Below are 11,998 nucleotides of genomic sequence, written 5' to 3' on the forward strand. Positions count from 1 at the left end.
ACCGCCTTTTTCCACCTTTGGTGGATTGCCTGGCTGCGACCCTACCTTGACATGGGGGCACTCGTTACCTTGGTAAATGTGCTCGTAATCTCAAGATTAGATCACTGTAACGCGCTCTACGTGGGGCTGCCTTTGAGGCTGATGCGGAAACTTCAAGTGGTGCAGAATGCAGCGGCCAGACTCCTTACTGGAGTGAGAAAACACCAACATATTTCTCCTGTTCTGGCCATGCTGCACTGGCTGCCCATCCGTTTCTACATTGAATTCAAAGTTCTAACGTTTTCCTATAAGGCCCTAAACAGTTTAGGACCTCGATACTTGGCCGAGCGCCTGCTCCCACCAAGATCTACTCGGATCACCTGCACGAGTCAGGAGGTGAGGCTGAGGAGCCTAACGCTGAGGGAGGCCCGGAAGGAAAGGACACGAAATCGGGCCTTCTCAGTGGTGGCTCCTCGCCTTTGGAAAAACCTTCCTCTGGAGATTCGTGAGGCCCCAATGCTGGGTACTTTCAAATGCCAGCTGAAAACATGGATGAACATCCAGGCCTTTCCTCTGTCAACTACTGATTTCTTTTGCTTTGCTATTTATTATTTATTTATTACTGCACTATTTGTTATTGTTGTATGCTAATGTTTTTATGTTTTTTTTATTGTTTTGATAATCTGTAAGCCGCCCAGAGTGGTAGAATATACCAGATGGGTGGGATATAAATCGAACAAATAAATAAATAAATAATACATAATATTTAACAGATACTTTTTTTGGTTAAAACTTGTATCTGTTATATAATACCAGTCAATGTTTCTATAACTTTGATTGACTATGTCTGGTATTTCTTAATAATAATAATAATAATAATAATAATAATAATAATAATAATAATAATAATAATAATAATAATAATAATAATAATAATAATAATAATAATAATAATAATAATAATACATAAACATTGTGGTATAAATTATTGTGAGAGACAAACTTAGCAAAGGAACCTCTACTCTGTTTTTCCTGAAAAATGAATTTCCTGGAGAGTGGGTTCAGCTTAGCCTGTATCTGCAGACTGCAATCCACTCAGTGGTGTAACATTAAAAAACATTTTTTAAAAGCCAGAAAATTATGGAAAATAAACAATCTTCCCCATATTTTCCTGCAGTCATTCCAAATTAGGCTGTGGCTGCTTCTTTGTTAATTCAAGTCTTATTCAAGGGCTTGCCTCCTGCCATCTCTCCCTTTCCCATTCCTTGACAGGATTAATGTTTTTTGACATTCAAAACAAAAAGAGAGAGGAGGGGCTGGAGAGAAAAAAAGTGAAGAGAAGTTAGACTCTAATTGTGAGGTGGGGGCAAGCCAATTGCTCTTGGGGTGTTTGTGTGTTTGTGTGCTCCTCTTGTTTGCTTTCTGGCTGTTGACTTGCACACACCAGGAAGACTGCCCTTTGAAATGCACCGCTGAATTTGCCCTTGGAGACTGTGGTTGGGCAATCCCCTTTCTGAATTCAAAGAGCCATATGGTGGCTTTTAAAATTAAAAGGAAGCTTTAGGAAGTCTCCACCCCCACCCCAACAATGGAAGTGGCCACTGCAGCCTTCCATGAGTTCATTTTTTTTTAGGGCTGGTTAGCTCTTGCACTTCATGGATTGTTGCCTTGTCGTGGTGAAGGGGCTTGAGTAACTCAGAGAAGCTGAGGAGAAGGGGATGACAGAGGGCGAGACGGTTGGACAGTGTCATTGAAGCAGCCAACAGGAATTTGACCCAACTCTGTGAGGCAGTGGAAGGCCGGAGGGCCTGGCGTGCTCTGGTCCATGGGGTCAAAAAGAGTCGGACACGACTTAACGATGAGCTCTTACACTGGTCCCGTCACTTCCTGCCCAATAGAAGGGGAAGGAAGATATGGAGGCTGTGACAGATTTTATTTTCTTCGGCTCCATGATCACTGGAGATGATGAGAGCAGCCCCGAAATTAAAAGACATCTGCTTCTTGGGAGGAAAGCGATGACAATTCTCGACAGCATCTTAAAAAGCAGAGACATCACCTTGCCGACAAAGGGCTACATAGTCAAAGCTATGGTTTTTCCTGTAGTGTTGTATGGAAGTGAGAGCTGGACCATAAAGAAAGCTGACCGCTGAAGAATTGATGCTTTTGAATTGTGGTGCTGGAGGCTCTTGAGAGTCCCCTGGACTGCAAGGAGAACAAATCTATCCATTCTGAAGGAAATCAACCCTGAATGCTCACTGGAAGGACAGATCCTGAATCTGAGGCTCCAGTACTTTGGCCATCTGATGAGAAGAGAAGACTCCTTGGAAAAGACCTTGATGTTAGGAAAGTGTGATGGCAAGAGGAGAAGGGGACGACAGAGGATGAGATGGCTGGACAGTGTCATCGAAGCGACCAACATGACTTTGACCAAACTCTGGGAGGCAGTGGAAGACAGGAGGGCCTGGTATGCTCTGGTCCATGGGGTCATGAAGTGTCAGACAGGATTTAACAACTAAACAACAAGCTATTCCAAAAATCCCCTGAACAATTTTTTAAATTAAAGAGAAGGGGGTGGGGAATCTACTGCCTAAGGCGATTGCCTCAGTCTATCTAAAGGTTGGGTGGGTTGTTTTTTCTTTGGAAGCTGAAAGTGGGTGCTGTTTTAGTTTGACTAACCTAACCACTCCACTGTTCTGCCTCTAGTTTTTTCCAGAGTTTTGAATTTCTGTGCAAAATTCTGCTTTGCTACACAGTAGAAACTCACAGAGCAGAATAGTGAATAATGTTCCACAGATTCCACCCCTTCCTAAGTAACTGGCACTTAAAGTCTTAGTAACTCACTCTGAGATTTTTGTCAGGGAAAGAATCATAAACATATCTTTACTTACAGTTGCTTGAAAAATGCAGTCTTCTGTTGCTTTCTTTACTGCACTCATTAGCAACCAACGGAACAGATCAAAAGCAAACAATCACTACCAACAGACTAGAGAAAATGAAAAGAACACTCAGCAGAGAATTTTGAATTCAAAGGCTGGAAGGAACAGTCGCTCAAATGACTGACAGCATGAGAGGTTGCAAATAAAATTCCAACACGTTTTTTTCATCTACAGATCCACCTTAATACACCAATGTGCTTTACATATACTGTAACATGACCTTATCTAAGGAGAATTCTTCTCCACAATTAATTTGTGGAGATTCTCACCCCACTGCACTCTGGAAAAATATACTTTTGCTTGCGGGATTGTTAATAGAAATAGAAATCTAATAAATAAATAAATAAATAGATAGATAGATAGATAGATAGATAGATAGATAGATAGATAGATAGATAGATAGATAGATAGATAGATAGATAGATAGATAGATAGATAGATAGATAGATAGTTTGTTTTAGTCAGCTAATGGAAAAGCCATTCACTTGTTAGGACCTTTCAGAAATCTCTAGCAAAGTATTGCCCAGTTTAAGGGACCAAGAAGTCTTATTATACCATGATAATTTTGGAATCTCATGCTATATCTGCATAATAACCTATTTGTGGGTTGTTACTGTTTTTTATTCAAATAGGAAAGGGTAATTATTTCTGCAGAGAAAGCTTGGGAGTCCAAGTAGTTCCAGAATTCTAGGTTAAAGGCTGGTTATACCTGTGGGAATCCAGTGTCAGCATTTATAGGACTTGACAGTATGGTACTTAATATTTCAAGACTACAACATGGAAATAGCTGTAAACGGTGAATTCTTAAAAGTTCCTGTTTTCTAAAGAATCTTAAGTCACGCAGCCCTCTAGGAAGACCTTGGAGGAGGCAAAAAGTCAAGGAACTAACTTCCAGCTTCTGTGATTTTTCTCAACTTTTAGAAGTACAAGGACCTTGTGGTTTCCTTACAGCAAAGCAATTGACAGCTATTGGTTTGGTTTTTGTTAGAAAAAGAAAAACAAGGCAAAACTCTGCTGTATGTTTTTCTTCAACGAATTTGCTTGTTTTCCGGATATGCAGTTCAGCAGCTGGTGATGGTCACCAATGTAAAAAACAAAACAAAAACACAATGCTGTGTGGAAGCATAACAGAATTAAGTATCATTGTGCAGAAGATGTTTCTTGAAGGGGGAAAAAACAAAACGGCTGAATTGAGTGTTTGCCTGTGTTGCTAGAAAATGGTGGTTTGGGTTTGTCTTGGCCGCTTCCAGAAATAGAGAGCTGGTTTTCTTAGCGCCTCTCTTGGCAGCAGGGATATGAAATGGATGACAAGGATGAGGGTGGTTGTGGTGGGGACTATACGAGAGTGAAGCCCCTCAGGAAAACCGCAGATCATTTCCTTGCATTTTAATCTTCAGTTTAAAGTTCTCCAGATGTTGCTACGCTCTCCTGTCGTTCTCGTCTACTGGCCACATGATTTGGAACGAGAACGTGGATTTACTCACTGTTGTTTGGGGAAAAAAACCAAATACATGCAGCACAACAATATATATATATTTTAAAATAATCTATATCAAGTAAAGATTTCCAGAGGATATTCAATCTGACACCCTGGCAAGAAATAAAACTCTTTTCTTCCGCTGTGTTGTCTAGCTAGTGCAAATGCCTAGGGAAAATTTTGTTAGTTTTTCATTAAAAAAATACTTGGTTTGACCAGTGTTTTAGATTTTAACCAATTGATTCCCTACTTGATCCATAGTCAACTCTCTCTGACATTTTTGAAGTTAGATTTGTTTTGCCTTTCACTGTTGAAGGCAATTGAAGTTTTCTTCATCCAAAATGTATCGCGTTTTGGGGAGAGCAGACTGCTGGGCCCATACTAAGCGTTACTGAGGTAACAGCAACAGGCAAAGCTTGTTGTGTCCTTGGACAGATAGGTGAGAAAAGCCTCCCCTGCTGAGAGTTTTCTCACCTGCAAGAAAATGCGAAATGTACCTGTCTTGTGTTTAGCTGTTTATAAAGACATTTCTGGCGAGGCCCCACTGAAATGGTGGGTGACTCAGCTCCCTCCTCCCCGCCTGCCCTTCTCATCGCTGAAGAAACAAGGCAGGAGGGCTTGATTCCTTCAAGCATTTACGAGAGGTTCGGCGACGATTCGCCCTTCTTCCTTGAGGTGTACGAGGAGGCTTCACAAGCAAAGAAAGAGGGGCAAAGCCAGGGCCGGCCTTCTCCTTGGGCAGATTTAGGCAATTGCCTCAGGCAGCAGAAGTGTGTGTGGGGCAACAAGCCTTCTCATCCTTTTCTTTGGAGATCATTCTCTGGACATTCCCTCATGATGGAAAGGCAGAGCGGTTTCTGTGCTCCGTGGCCTGTTCTGCAACCCCTAACCCTAACCCCCCACTGCCTTTGGGTCTGACGATTTACCTGCCCCATGGCCACGTGTGAGATTCAATGGCCAGTTCTTGGGCTAAAATCCAGTAGGATGTCGCAATTAGAGTAAGCCACTGAATCAATGGGGATTTGGGGAGTCAACTCTTCTGAAAGTTCAACTGGTTTGAGGGGGCCAACTCTAGTTGCGGCTTACTACTGGATTTCAGCCATGGTGTGACATTTTGGGTGAGGGCAGGCATAGGGGCGTGGGAGGCACTTCAGACTGAATTAGGCAATTAAGCCCAGTAATGGTCCACTTGAAGTGACCGTGGCTTGGGATGGCTTCAGGCCAGAGCCTTCCCTCACATGACTGGCACATCTTTGGTGTGCTTCCATCTACAGGTTAACAGGGTCTTGGCTCGCTTAGCTTCCACAAGCAGACAAGGTGTACTCAGGGTGGCTCTTTCCTTGGCCTCAGGCGGCACAGTGTTGTGGGCCAGGACTGGCCCATGAATGCAGAAACAGGCCACCATTTTAGAGATGGGACGGCCAGCTCCTTCTCAGGCCCCTTTAACGAATGTTTTATTTGCAGCTGAGTGTAATGCCAACTTCATGGGCAATGACATTTCTATTTTTCACCCAGAGAGGTCATAAGTGGTATATGTTATTTTCAGATCTGAAAATAAATCACACACACACATGCAGAAACCTTTATTGGCATTACAGGGTACAGGGAGTACACAAGATAGTTACATTCCAATACCGGGTGGGGGGAAGGGTGAGGTTGGGATTATAGTAAGCTAGGTTCAGAGAGATTTACAGAGGGTTTAGGGTAGGGGGAGGGGGGGAGGGGAGGTCTTCATAACAGTAAGAAGAAAGTCAGCAACTTGGCTAGTGATAAAAGGCGAGAAATCACTCAGGAGTATGGGGGTAAGGTCGGGGAAAAAAGGGGAGAGGGAAGAGAGGAGTGGGCCTAGTAGCCGCTTACGGGGGATGTTGTGGGATGGGCACCGGAGTAAGATGTGGTCCAAGGAGTCGGGTTCGGATGCACAAGAGTGACACAATCTGTTGGGGCGGGGGATTCGAGTGAATCTCCCAAGATGGGCTGCAGATGGGAAGATATTCAGCCTAGCGAGCATAAAAGCTCGTCTTTTTTGAGGGTTGGACAATTGGTTAAAATAATTGGAGGGGCGGCCAAGGGAGGGAGATAGGCCAAAAGCAAGAGGAGAGCAGGTGGGGTTCAATTGGGAGAATAGGGTTGCATGTTCAAGGTCATAAAGGTTGGATCTAATGATTTGATATGCTGAGTTGAGGTTCATGTCGGCGAGAGTTTCGACAGAGAGAGATAATGACAGTAGTTTGGCTTCTATGAAGTGAAACCACGTAGAAGTATAGGGGTCCTTTAATAAATCTTGTAGGATCGAGTCAGAGGGGGTTAGGAGGTGAGTTCTGAGCCAGAACTTGAAGGTGGTGGTCCAGGCTAGGGTAGAGGGTAAGTGAATACCCAGTTCTAGAGTAATGGTGGAAAGTCTGATAAGATTAGGGATCCCAAGGATTTTCCTAAGAAAGGAGGCAGCCACCTTATCAATTTCAGAGTTTACTGCCTCGATCCAAATTGGGACTCCATAAAGTAGCTGGGAAATTGTCTTGGAATATAAAATTTTGGTGGCAGCAGGTACATACTGATTACCAGAATGAAAGTGAAAACGGGAAATTGCACTGAGGGAGAGAGAGGAAGAAGCGATTGCGGAGGTGCGGTGTGGGCTCCATGAGTGCCGAAAGTGGAAAAGAATCCCCAAGTATCTGAAGGTCTGGACCTGTTGGTATGTGGAGTTGCCAATTCTCCAGGGAGACGGGGCCCAGGATTTGCCAAAAACCAGTATTTTGGTTTTCTCTGAATTTATGGTTAGGTCGTTGCTGGAACAGTATTGTTGAAAGGAGAGGAGGAGCTTGCGGAGGCCCAATTTAGTGATAGAGAGGAGAAGGGCGTCATCCGCATACATAAGAAGAGGGGTAGACGAGTTGTTTAGAGCAGGGGGGGAAAAGTCAGTGCCAGTTAGGGAGGAAGGGAGGTCAGCGAGGAAGAGGTTGAATAGGAGGGGGGCTAGGATACATCCCTGGCGTACGCCCTTGGTGACAGGGATATTATCTGTCAGGGTGCCAGCACGGTCGATCCTGATTCGGCATGTATTGGAGGAATGTAACCGCTGTATTAGAAACAGGAGGCGTTGATCAATCCCCCAGTTGGAAAGTTTCCTCCAAAGTAAGTCTCTATTGACCGAATCAAATGCGCCTTTGAGATCGATAAAGGCTGAGTACATTTTGGCACCATAGTGTTTAGTGTATTTGTTAATCAGGAAGGAGAGTGTGAGAGTATGATCCAGGGTGGAGGCGCCTGGGCGGAAGCCAATCTGTTCTTTACCGGGGAGTCCAATAGCAGAGGACCAAGAGGTGAGTTTCGAAAGGAGATATTTGGAGTATAGTTTTCCTATAAAGGATAGGAGACTGATGGGTCTGTAGTTGTTTGGGAGGGAGGGGTCACCTTTTTTGAAAATTGGAACGATAGTTGAGGAAAGCCAGGGAGAGGGAATAAGGCCGGAATTATTGATAAGAGTAAAGAGGTTAGAAAGGAAGGGGGACCACCATGAGGGGTTGTTGAGTAGAAATTCGGGGAGGATACCATCTGGGCCAGGGGCTTTCCGGGGTTTCAGGGAGGAAATCAGCTCAGTGATTTCTTCTGGGGTAACCGGTGGCCAGGGTGGGAGGTTGGGAGGAGGGGCAGAATTGGTTAGAGTAGAGCAAGAGGAAGTAAAGGTTGTAGAGAAATGCTCCATCCAAGCAGAAGCTGGTATGAGAGTCGACGGGCAGGGGGCAGCAAAAGGAGATGAGCGGGAGACCAGGGCCCAGAATTGTTTATGGTTATTGGTTTGGATTGCGTGATATAGTAGGTTCCAGCTTTGTTGAGCCGCAGAGTGTTTCTTGGATTCTAGAAAGGAAGTGCAGGCTTTCCTGAGCGAGAAATAGAGGTTCAGCCTGTCGGGGGACGGGTTGGGTTGAAGTGAGCGGAAGAATTGTCTGATGAATTTTTTTGCAGCCCAGCAGTCTGCATCAAACCAAGAAGAGGTTGGGAGTTGGGAGTGGGGTGTAAGGGAGGGGCGCAGAGTGGGGGAAGCTCTCAAGTTTTCAGTTAGTGAATGCATGAGAAGTTCGTAAGAAGCAATAGCGGAGGAGGGTGAGTGAGTGGATGCAAGGTCCTGAGATAAAATTGATATCTCAGGGCTTGAAGTCCATTGGGAAAAGATGGCAGCAAGTTTAGGGGTCCATTTGCGGATATGCATAGGGGACGGGGAGGAGGGTACAGGACGCTGGGGGGAGGAAGGGAGGAGGAGTTTCAAAGAGATTGGAGAGTGGTCACTGTCAGCACGGGATTGGACAGCGAAATCAGAAATGAGAGGAAGAATATCCGGGGTAACGAGGGCATAGTCGATGACACTGGCCCCTCTGTAAGAGAAGTGGGTTAGTTTGCCCGGGAAATCACTGGGCTGAGATCCATTAAGGATGTGAAGATTGAATTCTAAACATAAACTGATCAGCAGAGGGGTATGTTGGTTAAATGAAGGGTCGAGTGAGAGTCTGGGGCCTAGGAGGGAGGGGGGGATAGAGTCGTCCCAGATCCAGTTCAGGTGGGAGACGAGGGATGGGTTGTCTGGGCCTAATCTGGAGTTGAAGTCCCCTAACAGGGCTAGGCTGGCAGAGGGGTTGGTCCGGAGGTAGTCTAACAGGAAGGTTTTGATGTCTTCCCACAATGGGAGGGAAACGGGGGAAGGGGGGGGAATGTAGATATTAAGGATGAGTAACTTATGGTTAGAGGTGAGTAATTGAATGGGTTGAAAAAAAGAAGACTGAGTGGGGAGGCAAGTAACAAGTTGTGAAAGGGGGGGACTGAATAGGCAGCAGAGGCCCACACAGGGGCGTCCTTTCTGTTGGTACTTGAATGCTGGGGTGAAGAAGGAGGAGAAGCCCGGGAGCTGAGGAGGGGTTAGTGACCAGGTTTCTTGGAGGAAAATTAAATCGAAGGAGGAGAGGTAAGCAATAAGATCGGAATGACCGCTTTTCCCACGCCATCCACAGATGTTCCAGCTTAAGAGATTAAGGCAATACGGGGATGGCGGGGGGGGGGGAAGAATGGGGAGGGTTGAGTAGTCAGAGGTTACGATCAGGGTTAGTCAAAGGGGCAGAGGGGGTTATACTATTAGGAGCTGTGGTTGGGGTTATGGGATCAGAGCATGGGGAGGGGAAGGATTGGGATGGAGCGTCAGTAGGGAGAGGGGAGTCAACCGAGGCACCTCTCTTCACAATGCAGATAGGGGAAAGGGGGATGGGGATATGCGTGGGGAGGAGAGGGGAAGGGGGAGGGGAATCATGGGCAGCTAGGGAAGGATTGGGGTTAGGGGTCAGAAGGGTGGCAGGGGAGGGGATTAGGGGTCGAGCTGGTGAAAGGTTTGCAGAGCATTCAGGATTAATAAGAGGCACGTTGTCCAGTACTGTATGGGTTCCTGCTGTGGGAGTGAGGGGAGGGGGCAGGGGGGAAAATTCAGGCTCGGTGGGAGGGGGGGTGGGGGGGTCAGTCTGAACTGAGTAGGTATTCTGGTGGGAAGTAGTTTTCGGTGTTGGCCTCACTGGGTGGGGAAGGTTCGGCAAGAGTTCAGAGACGGTAGAGTTCCGGAAGAGGCGGTGGGGACGTATCCCTTTTCCGTGTAGAATACTGGAAGCGGCGAATAGGCGTCCGGGGATGGAGTTCGAGTGAAATTCGAGGAGGATTCTGGGCAACCATTTTGGTGAAGATAGTTGGGTGGAGGATACTAAGTCGATGGACGTCCTTGGGATCCGGAGAAGTATAGCCAGGTGGTTCTTGGCTTGTTGAGTATTGGACCATTTCGGATGTTGACGATATCGGCCTGTTTGGTGGAGGGAGATGACGACCGTGCAGGCCTGGTAAACTAGTTGAAATGGCTTGGATGCTAGGGGGAGATCGGTCTTAGGGGGTGGAGCTATGGTCTGTGCTGCTTGAAAGAAAAAGGACGGCTGGGTGGTGGTCTTTGAACCGGGTGCAGATGCAGAGCAGGAAAGTGGGGTTTGTAGTAGTGTTGAATGGAGGTTTTCCAGGAGATCCAGAACTCTAGATATACGGATGAAGATTTTGGACACCGTGTCAGCTATGAGAAAGCAGTGTTTCTCTAGTAGTTTAGCGGGATTGCACCTCGGGCTACTGGGTGGTGTGTCTCCGCCGTCTCGATGGGAGGGTTGCGGGGAATCCAGAGGTCCGCCCAGACGGGGAGGGGAGGCCTGGGGGGGATCCGCTTCAAGGTTGGAGTTTGGTTTTGGAGAGAAGAAGGTGTCCAGCTTTAGTTGTTTCGAAGAGGACTGGGGGAGCTCCGGCTGAGAACTGGAAGGGGAGAGAGGGCGCTTCTTCCCCATAGCGTCGGATCGTAAAACAACAGTCAGGGTGGGGTTCGCTTGTAGGTAAGGTACACAGACAGTGACAGCAGGGAGTAGTTTGTCAGCTAGGCTGTTCACTTTTAGTTCCAGCTGGCCAAGGTCAGCCCTTGCAAAGGGGAGAAAAAGAGACTTGGCAGGTTTGTTAGCTGGGGGGGTAAGGAGAGGTGTAATTTTCCTGTGAAAGGGGAGGAAGGGAGGTCAAACTCACTGCTCGGCGTTATAGGTGTCGTGCTCGAACGGCTCCTGGGCCTCTCGGCTAGTCCTGTGGTGAGTTGTAATCAACTGTAGTGAGAGTCCTTGAGTCTGGCAGGCATCCCAGCAGTTTGGCAAACATCCCAGCAGCTTAGAGGACAAACATCCCAGCAGTTTGAAGAGCAGGAATTTCTTCAAGTTTTGTTGATATGGTTTGACGAAGGAGTATGAGCTGACAAGTTCGGCAGAGCTCCGACTCCGGCGTGTGCTCGGCTCGGGCTCCTCCCCGGAAGTCTCCTATTGATGGATAAACAACCAATTCTCTGAAAATAAATCTAAATGGAAGGTAGCATTCTCCGACTCCCTACTTCCCTAATGTGTAGAGCCAGGATCGTGTGTGTGCTACACTTATATCATCCCCCCCCCCTTTAGCTTATTGCAAGCATACAAGGCCCTCTCCCTCCGACATTTATCTCACAACAACCCCAAGAAGCAGAGCAAGCCGAGATGGTGGGTGGCCCAAGATCGTTAGGGAACCTCTCATGACCAAACAGGGATTAACACCTGGGTCTCCTAAGTTGCAGGTTGACACTAACCACAGTGCCACAGCAGTTTTTATTGCTCCTTGTCTCAATTTCCACTTAAACCCCTCCATCAAAATTTCATTTTTTGTGGAGGGGTACCTTTGCGCTAAGATTTTTCTTAACCAGGTTGGGGGTGGGGTGGGGTGGAATTCGTATTGCTTCCATCTTTACATTGCCTCCAATCTTTAAAAAGCTCCTGCCCTGGTAATGGTGTTTCCCCCCCCCCCCACCTTCCGTAATTCTCCGCCACACTCTGGGCTGAAGCTTTTCCTTTTCTACGAAGCCGATGGAAAAGGACCAAGATGTGTGATTCACAGATTCCATTTTCCCCAGGGCAACGTTAAATGTTTTTCTCTGAAGTGTGCTACTTCCTGCAGGCCTGCTCTGTGTGCGTGAAGAATGCGACAAACATCTATGAAAAGTTTAATTATGGGGCCTAACAGAAAAGAGTGGCGTGTA

Source organism: Pogona vitticeps, chromosome 13, assembly GCF_051106095.1.
Source record: "Pogona vitticeps strain Pit_001003342236 chromosome 13, PviZW2.1, whole genome shotgun sequence".
NCBI lineage: Eukaryota > Metazoa > Chordata > Lepidosauria > Squamata > Agamidae > Pogona > Pogona vitticeps.